Here is an 11,961-nt window from a genome sequence, read left to right on the forward strand (position 1 = left end):
CTACGGACTTCCATACAATAGCCTACACTTAACTTTTACTGCTACTAGTAGATAGTTGGAACATTCAGAACACCTCTTACCTATGTTTCACAAGGCGAATTGAGAGTTCAACGAAGCTGGAGGCCTAGAACGGTTTTCAATCGAATGAACTTGAATCAGGAAATCGTTTCACGAGGGGAGCGAGCAAGCCAGTCAGAACCAGTCCTTTTCAAAAGAACTTGGCACGCAGGAAAAGCTACAGTCCCAGCGAGCCAATCGAAGCATCGGAGTAGGCCACGTGATGTCCGGTGCTTCGCTACCCGATTCTATTGTCACATCGCGAGAGCCGAAGCTTTTGTATTTTTCCAAGTTGTGCTAAGCGGCACGCTATACTTCGTTTCAGCTAAAGTTTAGGCGCAGCCAATGCTACAAGCCCGAGCTCCGGGCTTTCAGCGTACCTGCGAAACACGCTCTTGTGCAGCGCAAGTCACTGTTCGGGGCCACATGCTCGCGCCTGTAGCATCGACTGCATCTAAACTTAAGCTGAAACGAAGTATAGCATATGTGGGAAAAACCAAATTGGATTGTGTATGTTTATACAGCCTAGAACTTAGACTGCCTCAACAGGCGACTTGTCTCCCAGCTGTAGAGAAGGAATTTAGCCAGTGCAGCACAACCGCTAGACTGGGGTCTTTAACGTCACATCTGCGGATACGCGCAAAAGAGTGTGTGAACAAGCTAAATTAAAAGAATTCAGTTGATGTCTCTAGCGCGTTGAATTTCGGAAGTGAAGCGTTCGCGTGCACTGCCTTGATCACCTTTCAAAGCGCGCTGGCACAACTGCGAGCAAGTGTTCCAAAATGCCTCTTTGGCGCATCGGAGCGCGAGTAGGAAAACCCTAATCAAAAAGCAACATAAAGAACGCGCAGGCTCGAGCCGTGCTTGCGACTCTTCTTTGATGGTTCTTGATGGTTCTTGATTGTTGATGGTGTACAATTTCTAGGCCTTACTCTGATTTTCAATCAAGGACACGTGTGCTGAAAGTACGAACCCCGGTCAGCAAAAGGCTTTCTGCCGTTCACATCTGGACACTCAAGAACCATCAAGAGAAATGTCGCAAGCACGGCTCTAATATCTGCCCTACACAAATCGTGTGAGATCAATTAGAGCAAAGCTTCGAAAAACAGATGTCACGACTACGAGATTCAAGATATCCGACAAGTCTCAGGGTATACCCGTGTGTGAGAACATATGCAAAAACTTGAAGCGTACAAGCCGGAGAACGAAAACGCAGACAAAACTGGAAGGAAGATCGGGGTGCTACCCTACATTCATGACATTATGCACAAGTTGAAAACTATTGCCGCAAGAAAGCAGGTTCAAGTAGTATGCTCCGCGCCCAACAAAGCCTACTCCATGTGCAGTCAAGTTAATCGAAGAACGAAGGAAAAATCCTGAAACACGGCTCACATAAAGCATTGTGTCCCATGCACAACAGGAGTGGTGTACCACATTCTTCTTTCAAGCAGGAAATGCGACATCGGCTAAACGGGCCGATGTATCAACGACAGAGCCCGCGAGTACGCACTAAAAAAAAGAGGGTGTAGCCCTTGCACCCATTGTCACATAAATCCTAAACTTTAGGTGGGGGTACAGCACACTTACGTTCAACCGACGCTACCAATTTTCACGAGCGGCTTGATAGCCCAGTTGTTCAACTTATAAAAATAGCTTACGTAAGTGTAGCTGACTGTGAAAAAAGTTATCGGGGTTTCCTTGGCCCTACTGTAAACCTCGGTGATTTTTTTTTCTGTACTCTTTGATGTGTACTTTAGCTGTTTAACATCTTATATCTCACCGTCATCAAGCGTCTCGTAAAAGTTAGGGCCGTGAGCTTGATGTCAGTGTCAGCTTGTCAGCTTGATGTACGGCGAACTGAAGTTTTGGGGTGTCGTATATGAGACAAAGGTTGTAAGGGCTACACCCTTTTTTTAGAGGGTGTGCAGCGTCCATTAAGGGAACAGAGGCAGGACATCTGGCAGCTCATTGGAGGACGTGCCAGTGCAGTGCAGCTTTTAACAGCACAACCATTCTTGAAAGCAACAAAAATCCTGACGCAGGTGAGATGCTAGAGGCGCTCGCTATCGATGAGCACGCGGAAGATTGTGTCAGCACCCCATCAATCACCGTTCACAAAAAAGAAAGAAAATACCTACGAAATGTGACGCCCCAAACAACAACAGCACGAGCTTGTGGCGGGTTTGTTTAAAAAACAATGATTTTACGGTATTTTGTGTAAATGCTTTGTATAGCTTGTATAAATGTAAATAGGGGTAGTGATCTTTATTAGTGGAATAAGTTTATTTATGTAAAAGGTTTATCGTGCTCTACTTGGGGACTCTTAATGAAGGAGCAAACGCGCAAGAAAAAAGTTCAGACTAAAACTAGAGCGAATTAAAATACATTCTAGTTCACTGTACTAAAACATCGTTGGTAGTCAGCTGTGTGTCCTCTTCTTTCCTTTCTTCGTGTTCAAGTTTAATTCTAAAGTTCAAGCTGATATAGTTACAAGTATGATTCACATGAACCATGTAGTTTTACTTGCCCGTCAGGTTTAGTGAAGTTTAAAAATCTACCGCGAAGGGGGGCTCGAAGCTGCCTGGCTGGTGAAAAGGTCACGTGATCAACGGTTATTGACTGATTTCGGTCAGTGTGGAAGGTTCTCGAAAACTGGCAGGCTGTAAAATTTGACTAACGCCAGCCTCTTCATTCCAGGAACCACTATCAAGTTTATATATCACGTGTTAAGTTACCTGATGAAGAGCGCAGTGAGCATAGGCGCCGGGCTCGGTAACGTTTCGGACCGACACCGGAGCGATGTCGGAATGTTTCACGTGTAACACAATTGCCCAGCAATTTGCTATACAATTGTTTTAGAGCGCAACTCTTAGGCGCCCGTTTCTGGCTTGAGCGGCGTCGCCGTCGACGTCGGCGTAACGGCGCCTTGCATTATGGGACGTTTTTCATAATGACGTCACTAGGGTCACGAGTGACGTGCCTTGTAACCGCGCGTTACATTATGGGACGTTTCCCATAATGACGTCGCACGTGACGTCACGAGGATCACTAGGGTCACGAGTGACGTCACGAAATTTACTCGTGAAGGTCACGACGAAGGTTACGACCTTCACTCGTGAGAGTCGTGACCTTCACTAGTGACGTCACAAGGGTCATGAGTGACGTCACGAGGAAGGAAGCTGGGAGGGGGAAGTAGGGAGGGGAGGAGGAAGGGAGGAGTGTGAAAGGAGGAGGAAGATGGAGGGGAGGAGGAGAGGAGGATGGAAGGGGAGGAGGAGAGGGTACGGAGGAGGATGAGGGCATGCCCTCCTCTCAGTACCATCCCCACCTCCTCCTCAAGAGCTGCGCTCTAATTCGGCATTACGTCTTTCATTTTTTATTTATCTCCATCATCCACTCTACACTTCCAATTTTGGCCTGTATAAAGCGGACGTCTCACTTTTCCTCTCCCAGAAGTACTCCCATTTTGACGATACTTCTGTCGGAATGGCTCTTTTCTTTGCCCACCTGTGCTCCCAAGATGCCTCTTGGCGTTGTGCTATGGCTGCCTTGACCTGCTTATCCCGCCAACTTTTTTTGGTTTGTGATTTGGTTTTAGCTTTTCTTTTTGTTCAAATCGACATCCCTAAAATTTTCTCCTAAAAATCCCTACTAGTTCCTCATACGCCCCTTCTCTATCTGATTGTTTAAATGCTTTGTTCTCATTCTTTCTGGATACTTCCTGTAACTAAGTTTCATTTAGGCTACACTTACCTTCCCGTTTCTGAGCTTCTTGTTGGGGTTCTGATGTGCCAAATTTTATTTTGTTTCTCTCCACATTGCGCACAGTGTGGCCAAAGCAAAGATCTAAAACCCGCAAAAGAAACAAAAAACACTACTAAAAGCAGCCAAACATAAACTCAAAGAAAGAGTTACGTGTTTAATACGCTTTCTTCTTGCTGTAATTAGTTTGGAACTAGTTTGGTATGAAAAAGAACCCATAAAAGTGGACTCTCCACTTTCTTCTTGGAGTGCTTCCGTGTTCAAAACGATATCCACTGCTTTATCTTGTTTTCGCTAATTGGTACGCCGCACACTTGCGGACCTGCACTTTGATTATTCCGATCTTTTGTGCAATAGCAACATCTCTAACTTCTCGATAACATTTCAATATCCTACAGACCCCTTTTATCTTAGGTTGCGCGAGTCCTTTAGTGGGCTCATTTCAACTTGGAACACATAAAAACGTCCACTCATTCACGCACAAATCATGTCAAAGCGTGTTCCCATGTCTGCTACTACAGTATGTCGATAGCGTCGCAAGCGTTATACTCTTATTAACCACAACAATAGTTTGCTGAGCGAAAGCAAAGATGACGACCCTTATTTATGACTGAAAACTGAAAACTGCAACATCTCCAAAAGAACGCGAACGAATTAAGGATCGTTAGAAATCCCACCACCCGGAAGAGGGCAATTTATCTTGCTAGAGAATTCCCTAAAAGTAAAAGCCACTAAATCTGGCAGAAAAACCGCTAGATTGGCAACGGTGGTTGAGTGCTCTTCGTCCTCGCACATTCTCCTGGAAAAGCCGACGACTTTGCATCTGGCGGTGCATCGATGAAAGTGTACGTCTTAGCACGCAAGCAGTTGGAGACTCCAAGCAATCAGCCTGCGGGAAAAGTTGAAGCCAGGCATAGCGCATAATGATACCGAGAATTGATATCTGTCACTAGGGAAGTGATTGAGCTCCTTGTTATTATTTAAGAAGCATCCACAGATTGGAATCGCTTTTACATCGACACAGGACAGACAATGTCACCAGCGGCTAGTGACACCTGAGATCTATCGGGCTTATTTACTTCTTTCTAGGGAATGAACTCTGAATGTTAGCACCATCCAATATTCATTAACCAGGGAAGAGCACTCTTTTTTTTACCTTCTCGTCAGAATTTTTTTTTTTTTAATTAAAAGTCAACTCCTTGTGCGGGAGGACAGTTTGTTCACGATCCTAAAACGAACTAAAAAATAAAACAAGTTATGACCCTGAATATTTCAAAACGAAAACCAGTGCTCACGACCGTGAACCTCCTTTTTTTTTTTTTTTTTTTGTCAAACTTTACAATATTGCAGCATGCTCCCCCCCCCCCCCCCCCCCCAAAAAAAAAAAAAGAAAAAAAGAAAACAATGTGCGCCAAACACTAAGTCTTCGCACAAATGTAGCGTTATCGCGGTCCGAACACAGAAGTTTCAGAACGAACCGTGGTCTTATTCAGAAGTTATGTCATTTTCAGTACCTTTCAACTGGAAAGCGGGACACGTTCCCGGTTGGCTCGTGCCATTCACCCCTATGCATTCACGGGCTTTTGCCGGCCACCCTATTTCAACTAAAAAAAGACCGATAAAGCTACACATTTGGGCGGAAACTGAGAGGTTCGACGATACGCAGTTAGCTTTTGCGATATATAAAGAAGAAGAAAAAACTCGTACACTTATTGTTTTTTTGTTTTTTTTTCTAATAAGTCGTAGATATTGACCTCAACCGTGCCTGCGTAAACATTTTAGTCGGTCGGTCTGACAGTAACCAATTAGTCGGAATTTCAGACACTGATACTACCATCTCCGTCCGTTAACTAATTAGGCCTCGTCCACACTCCTCGCACATCGTATACAAAAGACGCGGTGTTTCGTTGCAGACATGATAGAATCATCTGCGTATACATGCCTCGACCATGTTCCCCCCATGTTTGCTTTATACTTGCGTTTGTTTAGAACATTTCTGCAAGCAAGTGTTAGCATGACCAGTGTGACATGAACAGCATACAAGAGAGAAGCACGCCTCTGATAATAGGCAGTTTTAGGGAACCGTTTTTGCACATCCGATACGATACGATGGGCGTTCCGGTACGCACTGCGCATGCGCGACTCTTCTGCGGCAGCGCATGCGCAGTTCGTACCGGAAGGCCCATCGTAACGACTCAGGATGTGGAAGAACGGTTCCCTAAAACTCCCTAACGTCTGCAGGCTGCCTTCCGTACGATGAATTAGTTGTCTGCCCGAGGCTTGAGGCTATGGTCTTGGCTTTAGGTGCATTTATTGCCTGAGGTGAAGTCGGTTAATGTGTGTATGGTTTACTCAAACTAGATTAAGATATAAAACACGCGCATGCGTACATCTTGATCCGAGGAAATTCTGGATGATGAAAGTGAATGGTCGAAATATTGGGTTCTTGGATCCGACCATCTTGAGAATCACGTTGGCCATGCTGCAGACCAAGCGTTCGCCGAGAGGACCCTGACTCTTGTCGGCGGCGTTCCGTAGGGCGCACTATACTCGACGAAACGCAAACGAAAGTAAGTGAGTTTCTTCAGCTGCCTAAGGAATCCAGTGGTTTCTACGTTGCATACTATATACTTCCATCGGACAACGCCAAAAGCGCACCATCATGGTGTTTGTTGTGTTTCTGCACGTGTTCTATCATCGCTGAACCAATCCTAGACGGAAAAGGCCTAGTGACTTTTCTGTTTGGTCTTATTAGGGAGTTTTCGTAGTTCTCCGTCCGCTAAGCCCTCCGCAACGAAGAAGCCGCTACTGCGCCTGCGCGCCGATGGCCTTGACCGTAGAGTTTCGTGTGTCGTAGCGGGTTGCGCAGAGCATTGCGGGACGGCGGAAACAATCTACGAAGACTCCCTATTACACCTCGTAGCGTCGGCTGCGTCTGGACTTCAATTGAAACGATGTAATAGTTCAGTTCCTATGGGATAGAATTCAGTGATGCCATAGAGGCAGCCTGTTATTAATGAAAAAAGCAACAATACATACATCAGGTGTTTTGGGGGATTCCGAGTCAAGAGGTCCATCGAGTCAAAAGATCCAACGGGTCAAAAGATCCATTATTGGACCTTTTGACTCGTTGGACCTTTTGACTCGTTGGACCTCTTGACTCGCCGTGGATCTTTTGACTCGTTGGATCTCTTGACTCGTTGGACCTTTTAACCCACATTGGATCTTTTGACTCGTATCTGGCGAGTCAAAAGATCCAACGAGTCAAAAGATCCATTATTGGACCTTTTGACTCGTTGGACCTCTTGACTCTTGACGGGAAAGAGGAGGAAGTATTTTTTTGGAAGAGTATAGGAAAAAAAGAAAAGCAAAACTACGATTGATGAAGGTTTTCTGGTGACAAGGAGGGGCGTGACGGTCACTGCACTGCAGCGGGGTGGGATCCCGCGTCTAATAACAAAGCAACAAAAAAGAGGCAGATGGGAGAAGATGATGCAGTGGCCTCGGGGAGGAGAGGTTTCGGGATCCTGAATGGCTGGCTGTGTCACGGCGTTTGTGCGTTTTCCATTTCAATGGGCTAGTAACCAAGCCATTTCTTCGTCGGCAATGCTTGATTATCGGAGAAATTTCCAGAGAGTTGCGCCTGCTGTAAGGTCGCGGGGACGCAGGTTGTTTCTTGAATTTAGAAAACAACGAACAGTTGGTCGGTGACTTAATTACAAGACGTGTATACGCAGCATGAGCGGAACAAGCAGAACATTTATGGCTTTATATTTGGACAGCATAATGTTTGACAGCCATCCAGAGGGTCACAGTCTGGCCAAAAGGGCCAGTGCAGCATGACTGCTAACTGGCACCACGCTGTACGGAGAACCATCATCGGCGTGCGTTCATGGTAACCACTAGGGTGCCTTCATGTGCGCACATGAAGGCTCCCTAGTTACCACTACTGCGTGGGGCACATAAAGACCCAAGGCTATACTCCGTTTCACCGAAGGATTGACCGCAGCCTATGCTAGAAGTCGAGAGCGTCATGGGACATCTCGCTCCGCGCGACGCCGCGCCGAACCGGAAGGTCACGTGACACACTGTTGGCGAAGGATCGGATGCGTTGTCTGGTTCACTCACATGCATGAGTCCGACCGTGTGCGCCTGCAACGGTTCGCGTCGTTAATCTCTTTTACGGGTTGCTATGGCAACGAAGTTTTAGGCCGCTTACGGCCGCCATTGCTGCTGCGCGGTGTGGTCGTAAGGGGGGCTTCAAAACTTGTTCCGTCAGACTTGGTCGTAGTCGGTCGCAACAGTGTGAACCAGCCTTCAAGGTGAGAGTACAACGTCGTACGGCCCCGGCTAAATTGCTCATTTGCGGTTTAGAAATATGTCGCCCTTTGGATGGCTGACTAGCATCGCGATGCATCAATATCCACAAACACCACTGAGATTTGCGTTGACTGCGTACGGTTCATCATCTTCAGTTTGTTTCTGTCATTTTTCTTGTGTAATGATAAAATTCCAAGCAGGGAATCTCGTAGTTGGTTGTACAATGAAACCTTAACAGCGACGAACATGTCTGTCAAATGAAGTGTCTGAGAGAATAGATTCAGACCTCAAACACGCACGACCGTCATTTTTTTTCCTTTTTTTTCTTTTTTTTTTTTTTGCTTCGCTCATTTAACTAGTTTTTCGCACAAGAGAAACACATTTCGAGCAAGTCATACATCACCTACAAGGTGCTCTTTAGCACATATTTCTAGCGAGCGTGAACGCGACACAATCGCGTTTCAAAAACGTACGAAGGGCGTCATCTTCCATGGTCGTGGTGGGGCCTTTTTTTTGTAACGAACAGACAAAATCGACCAAATCATTTTTCATTAAAAAATATACACGCACTCTGTATCGGCCTTCTTGTACGAACTAGTTAGCAAACAAAAACACACCCTATCACAACCTACACTCTGCCCCCTGGCTCGGGAACGTTTTCCGTCCGCAAACCGGGAAATGGTGAGGAGTTAAACGGCGCGTCAAATTTAAATGCCTTTAACTTTTTTTTTTTGGTAACAAAAATTAAGGCACCTATACCCATTTTCACTCCAAGAAAAAGCAAGCTTTGCGCATTATTCATACGCGGCGCGAAGTAGTTTTTACGAGATTTGGTTGTCGGAGGGAAAAGCGATGCTTTTGACGTTTGGAACGTGAACGTCTTAATAAGATAACATATATGTAACCTACAATTCACTCACGTATATCTTAATTCCCTACATGAATGCGGAAGTCAGCAGTGTTCCGCGAGAAGCCGGACTTTTTTTTTTTTTACTTGAGGTGAAAACGGGTTTTAGTCAAAATTGTTTTCTGAATTTTATAGCACAATGCCTCCCCGAGGGCCGCGTCTAGGGCTGGAGATTTGAGGGGTTCTTTCCTAACCTCCTTGCCATATGACGCGGCAGTTTTCGAGTAATTGGACCTTTTGACCCGCATGCGATCTCTTGACTCGCGTCTGCCGGGTCAAAGGATCCATTATTGGACCTTCTGACTCGTTGGACCTTTTGACTCGTTGGACCTCTTGACTCGCCGTGGATCTTTTGACTCGTTGGATCTCTTGACTCGTTGGACCTTCTGACCCACATTGGATCTTTTGACTCGTGTCTGGCGAGTCTAAAGATCCAACGAGTCATAAGATCCATTATTGGACCTTTCGACTCGTTGGATCTTTTGACTCGTTGGATCTCTTGACCAGAAGCGGTTTTGGGGGGGGGGGGGGGGGGGGGGGGGGCATGATTACGATAAAAGGGATCGGCAGGCAGTGCCGCATTTGGTTGCCTTAGCATCTGTATACTGCACCGGGAATCGGCCGACAAAAACTGATCACTTTTCGGCCTTTGAGTGCAGGAAACGCACCGCTTCAACCTCGGACGTGAGCTCTATCGTTTGTGTGAAATGCCAAAAATTATCAAACACATATATAGTGTTCTGTCTAAAAGCTTATAGAGGATTTTTTTTTTTTTTGAACGAAAATGGATTGGTGCTTTATTTTTTTCTGTGAGCAATATTTTGTTTTTATGGTGACTGCCATAATATTCTACAGCGCAATTAAAGGTTTGCACTTTTGTCAAATACCAACCCATGGAGCTACATTTTGACAAAGTCAGAACTATACGTCAATCTGTTTAGCTTTGCAGTACGAACAAATCTCTTCGATGGTCTGGATGGAGGACCTGTAAACTGTAAAGTCAGATATTTTTATTACTATTTTATCACCAAAAAAATACCTTTAAAGTGCTGTATATACATTCTATCATCAAAAAACGTTGACCTTGGGGGCTGAAAGATGACGCCTCCACCCCCCCCCCCCCCCCCCCCCTCTCTGGCTCTCGCGCAATCTATTTGAAAATACCGCTTTTTTTTTTTTTTTGCTTTTTATTGTATTGTTGTGACCTGGAAATTCTGAGTTTCTCGGATAAATCCGAATTGACGAAAATTTCTACAAGCACGTGTTTCTCGGAGGTTTTTTTTTTTTATTATTATTATTATTATTTATTTGAAAACACGGAACATACAAATAAGCAACATGACAGCATATACCTAATCAATCTGCTGATGTGCATTTGCACACAAATAACAAAATAAAGGAACAAAAACATGAACCTTTCTTGAAGTGGCGACTGCAAACGCGGGTTCTTCAGGAGGCTCAAAAGGGAGCAATATACCGCTGCGCCTTTTAACAAAGAAGGGCGTCTCGCTCCTTGATTCTGTCTTGAGGGACTGGGACTAACTGAACCTAAGAATAAACTAAGAAACCGAGTGGATTCGAAAGACTGTACATCGGAGTGCTTGACGCTTCCGGTCACAAAGTGGCCGGAGCTTGAGCGCCGTGGATCGACTTGCGTCGGTTTCATGCACCAAAAAGCGGCGGGTTGCTGACGCTGGACCCTCCATAGGTTGTTTTCACTGATAATTTTGTCCCCCATTTTGTTGTTGTGAGCTGTTTAGCGCGTGCCGAAGGCGAGCGTTCTAACTACGCTGACATCTTCTCAACAAGTTGCGATGCAACCCTTCATATTAGTAAACTTGTTTGAAAAAACAAACTAACAACAAATGGCAGATTGAGGTCATGTGCAAACGCCCGTGCTTTGGAAACCGACCTAATAAGCGTCAGCAGCTTCATTAGATATTGTCAGTTGGCACACACCCGTAGACACTCTCTTGCCGGAGCTCAACTTCCCCGCGGTCCCCCCACTGTCCGTCACCAGACGACCGAAGCGCCACGTTCCTTGCGCGCTGCGGTAACTCTGGGAACTCCCGTTGCTGAGGTCCGCCGCAGCAGGCAGAATCATTGGCGCTTCAAATCATCTTGTGACGAACGTTAGGGAGGGGGACGCGGGGTCCGTGTCTCGCTGGATGCTTGCCAACTTTGTGGATTTAGAAACGCCATACCTCGGCAAAAATAGCGTCATGCTTACCGCTGTCCACTTAAAGCCGCCCACGATGATACTCTCCTGACAATTTCAAGAAGAAAAATACAATTATTTGTGAAAACGACGTCATGCTTAGTGACTTAAACTTACCGACGTGGCTGTTCCATTTGGGCAAGCTTCAGCTTCCTGGTCGATGCACTATAAACAAAGATTGTGGAACTTTCACTTATGTTGTCTTCTGTTTTACCTTATGGCAGCAGTGATCGATCTGTATTTGGCTTAGTTTCAACGCAGCACGAACGTACCCGAAACTGATTTGAAGAACTCATAAAAATATATTATTAAAAATGCACAGAGCTTCAGAAATTTAGCGCGTGGCAAGTACCAAGCATGTATCTCATTATCGCTCGGCAACCAACGAGATTGCAGCATTTGCCAACAACGAAGTCGAGAAACCAATCACAAAGCAAGAGAGTGAATTAGCATAATGAGCCAGAACCCACGTTTCTTAAGGTGTCAATAACTACTAGTACCTTGGGTAAACCAAGGTACAATCCTCAGGGAAACTGTCTGTATGCGTCTGCTCGTCCTTCCTTCGTCTTCGCGCTTTTTTTTTTTTTTTTTTTTTTCACAATGCAGAAATGTTTTATTTAAGTTTCAATGTTATCTTAGGGAAACGTCGGTTACCAATTTCGGCCGTGAGGTTTCTGATCTAGTGAATCATGTAAAT

Source organism: Ixodes scapularis, unplaced genomic scaffold (assembly GCF_016920785.2).
Source record: "Ixodes scapularis isolate PalLabHiFi unplaced genomic scaffold, ASM1692078v2 PGA_scaffold6__148_contigs__length_123643588, whole genome shotgun sequence".
Taxonomy (NCBI): Eukaryota; Metazoa; Arthropoda; class Arachnida; order Ixodida; family Ixodidae; genus Ixodes; species Ixodes scapularis.